This window comes from Brassica rapa, unplaced genomic scaffold (assembly GCF_000309985.2).
Source record: "Brassica rapa cultivar Chiifu-401-42 unplaced genomic scaffold, CAAS_Brap_v3.01 Scaffold0209, whole genome shotgun sequence".
NCBI classification, from domain to species: Eukaryota; Viridiplantae; Streptophyta; class Magnoliopsida; order Brassicales; family Brassicaceae; genus Brassica; species Brassica rapa.
Genome location: NW_022610153.1, coordinates 100,418 through 108,114, shown reverse-complemented (window position 1 = coordinate 108,114; position 7,697 = coordinate 100,418). Strand labels below are relative to the sequence as shown.

At 50.0% G+C, this 7,697-nt stretch overlaps 1 non-coding gene across 1 annotated transcript; it reads left to right on the top strand.

Moving 5' to 3' along the window:
* Positions 1 to 6,279: 6,279 nt before the first annotated feature.
* On the top strand, positions 6,280 to 6,435 carry LOC117129860. The gene has a single exon (XR_004453405.1). It is a non-coding gene; the product is annotated as a 5.8S ribosomal RNA (ribosomal RNA).
* Positions 6,436 to 7,697: the final 1,262 nt, after the last annotated feature.

The following is a 7,697-nucleotide window of genomic DNA, read 5'->3' as shown; positions in this document are numbered from 1 at the left end:
GGACACACACGGACGTCCTGTGTGTGCTGACAGAGAGCTATGAACAGCCACGGACGTCCCGTGTGTGCTGGCGGACACCCACGGACGTCCCGTGTGTACTGAACAGACAGCCCACGTGGGCCAAAATCACCCAAACAGTCCACGGGAAGGGTCAGCGTGCTGAGTCCAAGGACCAACGTGCTGATATGTGTACTGATGGACAGCCACGGATGTCCTGTGTGTGCTGACGGACACACACAGACACACACGAACAGCCACGGACGTCCTTTGTGTGCTGACGGACACCCGCAGACATCCTGTCTGTACAGAACAGACAGCCCACTTGGGCCAAAATATCCCGAACAGTCCACGGGAAGGGCCAGTGTGCGGAGTCCAGGGACCAGCGTGCTGATATGTGTACTGATGGACAGCCACAGACATTTTGTGTGTGCTGACGGACACACACGGACACACACAGACAGCCACGGACGTTCTGTGTATGCTGACGGACAGCCAAGGACGTCCTGTGTGTGCTGACGGACACCCATGGACGTCCTGTGTGTACTGAACAGACAGCCCACGTGGGCCAAAATCACCCAAACAGTCCACGGGAAGGGCCAGCATGCTGAGTCAAAGAACCAGCGTGCTGATATGTTTACTGATCGACAGCCACAGATGTACTGTGTGTCCTGACGGACACACACGGACAGCCACAGAAGTCCTGTGTGTGCTGTCGGACAGCCACAGACAGCCACGGACGTCCTATGTGTGCTGGCGGACACCCACGTACGTCCTGTGTGTACTGAACAGACAGCCCACGTGGGCCAAAATCACCCGAACAATCCACGGGAAGGGTCAGCGTGCTGACTCCAAGGACCAACGTGCTGATATGTGTACTGATGGACAGCCACGGACGCCCTGTGTGTGGTGACGAACACACATGGACGTCCTGTGTGTGCTGACGGACAACCACGGACGTCCTGTGTGTACTGAACAGATAGCCCACGTGGGCCAAAATCACCCGAACAGTCCACGGGAAGGGCCAGCGTGCTGAGTCCATGGACCAGCGTGCATATATGTGTACTGATGGACAGCCACGGACGTCCTGTGTGTGCTGATGGACACACACGGACGTCCTGTGTGTGCTGACGGACAACCACGGACGTCCTGTGTGTACTGAACAGACAGCCTACGAGGGCTAAAATCACCCGAACAGTCCAAGGGAAGGGCCAGCGTGCTGAGTCCAAGGACCAGCGTGCTGATATGTGTACTGATGGACAGCCACGGACGTCCTGTGTGTGCTGACGGACACACACGGACACACACAGACAGCCATGGACATCCTGTGTGTGCCGACGGATAGACACGGACTGCCACCGACGTCCTGTGTGTGCTGGAGGACACCCACGGACGTCCTGTATGTACTGAACAGACAGCCCACGTGGGCCAAAATCACCCAAACAGTTCACAGGAAGGGCCAGCGTGCTGAGTCCAAGGACAAACGTGCTGATATGTGTACTGATGGACAGCCACGGAGTCATTTGTGTTATGACAGACACACACAGACACACACGGACAGCCACCGACGTCATGTGTGTGCTGACGGACACACACGGACGTCCTGTGTGCGCTGACGGACACCCACAGACGTCCTGTGTATGCTGACGGACACACACGGACACACACAAACACACAGGGACAGCCACAGACATCCTGTGTGTGCTGACGGACAGCCACAGACAGCCACATAAGTCTTGTGTGTGCTGGCGGACCCCCACGGAAGTCCTGTGTGTACTGAACAGACAGCCCACGTGGGGCAAAATCACCCAAACAGTCCACGGGAAGGGCCAGCATGCTGAGTCCAAGGACCAACCTGCTGATATGTGTACTGATGGACAGCCACTGACGTCATTTGTCTTATGACAGACACACACGGACGCACACGGACACCACCAATGTCCTGTGTGTGCTGACGGACACACACGGACGTCCTGTGTGTGCTGACGGACACACACGGACGTCCTGTGTGTGCTGACGGACACCCACGGAGACACACGAACACACACGGACACACATGGACAGCCACGGAAGTCATGTGTGTGCTGACGGACAGCCACGGACACACACAAACACACAATGACACACACGGACAGCCACGGAAGTCCTGTGTGTGATGACGGACACCCATAGACACACACGAACACACACAGACACACATGGACAGCCATAGAAGTCCTGTGTGTGCTGACAGACACAGACGGACACACACAGACACACACGGACAGCCACAGACGTCCTGTGTGTGCTGGCGGACACCCACGGACCTCCTGTGTGTAGTAAACAGACAGCCCACATGGGCCAAAATCACCCGAACGGTCCACGGGAATGGTTAGCGTCCTGAGTCCAAGGACCAGCGTGCTGATATGTGTACTGATGGACAGCCACGGACATCCTGTGTGTGCTGACGGACACACACGGACACACATGGACATACACGGACAGCCACAGACGTCCTGTGTGTGCTGACGGACAGCCACAGACAGCCACAGACGTCCTGTGTGTGCGGGTGGACACCCACGGACTTCCTGTGTGTACTGAACAGACAGCCCACGTGGGCCAAAATCACCCAAACAGTCCACGGGAAGGGCCAGCGTGCTGAGTCCAAGGACCAGCGTGCTGATATTTGTACTGATGGACAGCCACAAACGTCCTGTGTGTGCTGACGGACACACACGGACAGCCACAAATATCCTGTGTGTGCTGACAGACACACACGGCCATCCTGTGTGTGCTGACAGACACCCACGGACGTCCAATGTGTACTGAACAGACAGCCCACGTGGGCCAAAATCACCCGAACAGTCCATTTAAGGTAAGCAGGTAAGATTTCAGTTACGATTTCTAACCGGTTTATTGTTTATGGTTTGTGTTGGTTTTCTTTTTAATTTCAATTTCAGAACTCATGGGCAAATTGTGTAAGTCTTTATTTACTTCTTTTGAGTCCAATAATTCAAGGCCTTTGTTTAGCCTTTGCTTTAGCTTGTCCTAGTAGAGTCGGCCCATCTTGTTTAGGCCTTTTCTGATTTTTAGCTTGTCCAAGAGAGTCCATGTTGTTTGTACTGATGGACAGCCATGGACGTCCACGGACAGCCACGGGCGAATTGTGTAAGTCTTTAATTGTACTGATGGACAGCCACGGATGTCCTGTGTGTGCTGACGGACACACACGGACTCACTAGGACATACACGGACAGCCACGGACGTCCTGTGTGTGCTGACGGACAGCCACAGACAGCCACATACGTCCTGTGTGTGCTGGTGGACACCCACGGACTTCCTCTGTGTACTGAACAGACAGCCCACGTGGGCCAAAATCACCCAAACAGTCCACGGGAAGGGCCAGCGTGCTAAGTCCAAGGACCAGCGTGCTGATATTTGTACAGATGGACAGCCACAGACGTCCTGTGTGTGCTGACGGACACACACAGACACACACGGACAGCCACAGACGTTATGTGTGTGCTGACAGACACACACGGACATCCTGTGTGTGCTGACAGACTCCCACGGACGTCCAATGTGTACTGAACAGACAGCCCACGTGGGCCAAAATCAGCCGAACAGTCCATTTAAGGTAAGCAGGTAAGATTTCAATTATGATTTCTAACCGGTTTATTGTTTCTGGTTTGTGTTGGTTTTCTTTTTAATTTCAATTTCAGAACTCATGGGCAAATTGTGTAAGTCTTTATTTACTTCTTTTGAGTCCAATATTTTAAGCAAAGCTTAACATAGGCCTTATCAGTGGGGTAGTCTGTTCAGTACAGGGTGTCCCTTGTACTTCAACAAGGGGGAGTAAGGCTTTAGGTATCCAACCAGTTCCAAGACTAATCTCTTAGGTGCGTCTAGATAGATGTTGAGATTGATTAAGTTAGTAAAGTCTCTCAAGTTTATAAGAATGGTGTTATGTTTACTTATTGTGAACTATACATAAGAGTAATCAAAATGTTAAAGTAAGGTTAATCCTCATCTTAGTACTTGTTCACAAGTACTAATCTTAACTATGAAATAATCATGGTTTAATTAAGAATTAATCTTCGTTTAATTAAGAATTAATCTGAAATTAATTAAAGAGTAATCATGATTAATTAAGTACTAATCTTGGATTAATTAAAGATTAATATGAGATTAATTAAAGATTAATCTAGGACTAATTAGGAGTTAATTATGATTAATTAAGGATATCTTTTGGAACGATTATGGAAGTAAAATCATGTGAAGTCTTGTTATATTCACTATCACTAATGTCCCCGCATTACCGTGACTTGGTCCTGCGAATGGAAAAAAGTCATGAAGACACGATGATGGGGTAGCTCCCTGGAGACCGTGTACTGCATGACGATGCAGTGTCGGATTGTTCATATCGGACATTCGACAATGATGGTGATGCTAACTCACTAGTCTCGGTTAGCCTTAGTGGTTTCTCGGGTCTAGTATATATATTGTATTATATGCTTATGGTAACGGGCGGGTGTTGTGGAAGTGATGTTTAAAATAAGAATTCACAATGATGATTGATATTAAAGTATAGTACTAGTACTTTCATGATCATGTATATGCATTTGATAATTGTTTGGTTTATTATTGATTGTGTTGTGATTCTAGATTCACTGAGTAAACTAGTTGCTCATGACTCATTCGTATGTGCAGGTAACCCTTAGGCGGGAGACACTTTACTCTTTTGGACGGAAGGAGCGGCCAACCAGCGGTAGTATTTTGTTGTCCTTGCAACGTACGTTTTGATGTATATTTACTTAAAATGTTGTTTGGCGATAGGCCGTAGGGTAAACTATAACAGTTTGTAAGATGTTTAAAGTAAATAAATAATGTATAAAAGATGTTTATAAATCACGAGTTCCAAATGATATTTCTCCTTGTCCGGGACGAACTAACTATCGAATATTGCTTTATCGGGTTGAAAAGCCTAGAGTAATATCTGATAGGAGTGTCTGTGTTCTTTGGTTGTTGGTCTAAGGTGATCAGATTTATTTCGAGAAACTCGGGTCAACCATCAGGGAACATCGACCGTGTCATTTCCGGTTATCTACAGTCGGGGGCATTCGTATTTCATAGTCAGAGGTGAAATTCTTGGATTGATGAAAGACGAACAACTGTGAAAGCATTTGCCAAGGATGTTTTCATTAATCAAGAACGCAAGTTGGGGGCTCGAAGACGATCAGATACCGTCCTAGTCTCAACCATAAATGATGCCGACCAGGGATCAGCGGATGTTACTTTTAGGACTCCGCTGGCACCTTATGAGAAATCAAAGTTTTTGGGTTCCGGGGGGAGTATGGTTGCAAGGCTTAAACTTAAAGGAATTGACGGAAGGGCACCACCAGGAGTGGAGCCTGCGGCTTAATTTGACTCAACACGAGGAAACTTACCAGGTCCAGACATAATAAGGATTGACAGACTGAGAGCTCTTTCTTGATTCTATGGGTGGTGGTGCATGGCCGTTCTTAGTTGGTGGAGTGATTTGTCTGGTTAATTCCGTTAACGAACGAGACCTCAGCCTGCTAACTAGCTACGTGGAGGCATCCCTTCACGGCCGGCTTCTTAGAGGGACTATGGCCGTTTCGGCCAAGGAAGTTTGAGGCAATAACAGGTCTGTGATGCCCTTAGATGTTCTGGGCCGCACGTGCGATACACTGATGTATTCAACAAGTTCACACCTTGGCCGACAGGCCCGGGTAATCTTTGAAATTTCATCGTGATGGAGATAGATCATTGCAATTGCTGGTCTTCAACGAGGAATTCCTAGTAAGCGCGAGTCATCAGCTCGCGTTGACTACGTCCCTGCCCTTTGTACACACCGCCCGTCGCTCCTACCGATTGAATGATCCGGTGAAGTGTTTGGATAGCGGCGACGTGGGTGGTTCGCCGTCTGCGACGTCCCGAGAAGTCCACTAAACCTTATCATTTAAAGGAAGGAGAAGTCGTAACAAGGTTTCTGTAGGTGAACCTGCGGAAGGATCATTGTCGTACCCTGGAAACAGAACGACCTGAGAACGATGAAACATCACTCTCGGTAGGCCGGTTTCTTACTGTGCCTGCCGATTCTGTGGTTATGCGTTCATCCATGCCCAAGACTTCAGTTTTGGGTGGATCGTATGCATAGCTTCCGGATATCACCAAACCCCAGACGAAAAGTGTCAAGGAAAATGCAACTAAACAGCCTGCTTTCGCCAACCCGGAGATAGTGTTTGTTCGGAAGCAGTGCTGCAATGTAAAGTCTAAAACGACTCTCGGCAATGGATATCTCGGCTATCGCATCGATGAAAAACGTAGCAAAATGCGATACTTGGTGTGAATTGCAGAATCCCGTTAACCATCGAGTCTTTGAACGCAAGTTGCGCCCCAAGCCTTCTAGCCAAGGGCACGTCTGCCTGGGTGTCACAAATCGTTGTCCCCCTATCCTCTCGAGGATATGGGACGGAAGCTGATCTCCCGTGTGTTACTGCACGCGGTTGGCCAAATCTGAGCTAAGGACGCCAGGATCGTCTTGACATGCAGTGGTGAATTCAGTTCTCGTCATATAGTCAAACGTTCCGGTCCAAAAGCTCTTGATGACCCAAAGTCCTCAACGCGACCCCAGGTCAGGCGGGATCACCCGCTGAGTTTAAGCATATCAATAAGCATAGGAAAAGAAACTAACAAGATTCCCTTAGTAACGGCAAGCGAACCGGGAAAAGCCCAGCTTGAAAATCGGACGTCTTCGGCGTTTGAATTGTAGTCTAGAGAAGCGTCCTCAACGATGGACTGGGCCCAAGTTCCCTGGAAAGGGGCGCCAGAGAGGGTGAGAGCCCCGTCGTGCCCGGACCCTGTCGCACCACGAGGTGCTGTCTACGAGTCGGGTTGTTTGCGAATGCAGCCCTAATCAGGTGGTAAGTTCCGTCCAAGGCTAAATATGGGCGAGAGATCGATAGCGAACAAGTACCGCGAGGTAAAGATGAAAAGGACTTTGAAAAGAGAGTCAAAGAGTGCTTGAAATTGTCGGGAGGAAAGCAGATGGGGGCCGACAATTCGTCCCGGTCGGATGCGGAACGGAGCAATACAGACTGCCGATCGATTCAGGCCGTGGACCGACGCGGATTAAGGTGGTGACCTAAGCCCAAGCTTTTGTTACGCCCGCGGAGACGTCACTGCCTTAATCGTGGTCTGCAGCACGCACCTCATGGTGTGCCACGGCATCTGCGTGCTCAGGGTGTCGGCCTGTGGGCTCCCCATTCGAACCGTCTTGAAACACGAACCAAGGAGTCTGACATGTGTGCGAGTCAACGGGAGAGTAAACCCGTAAGGCGAAAGGAAGCTGATTGGCTGGATCCCTTGCGACTCTTACCCTGGCTTGGACGAACCGTGTACTTGTCTCAATGGACAAGACATGGTCTGATCCCAATGGAACGGAGACTACCTGTCTCCACAGGCACCGTTTGGAACATGCACCCCTTCGGCCCTTTGGTACCTCTTGGTCCTCGTACCTCTTAGCGTCCGCAACCCTTGGTTACTTACACCCTTTTGCAACTCACAACCATTGGTAACTCGTGACCTTTGGCCACTCGTGCCTCTTGGGAACATGACCAACCGTTTATCCCAACCGCGTAGTCCATGGTGCGATTCGAACCGTCCGTCTAACCCACCAGCGTCCAGGTTAGCGGTTT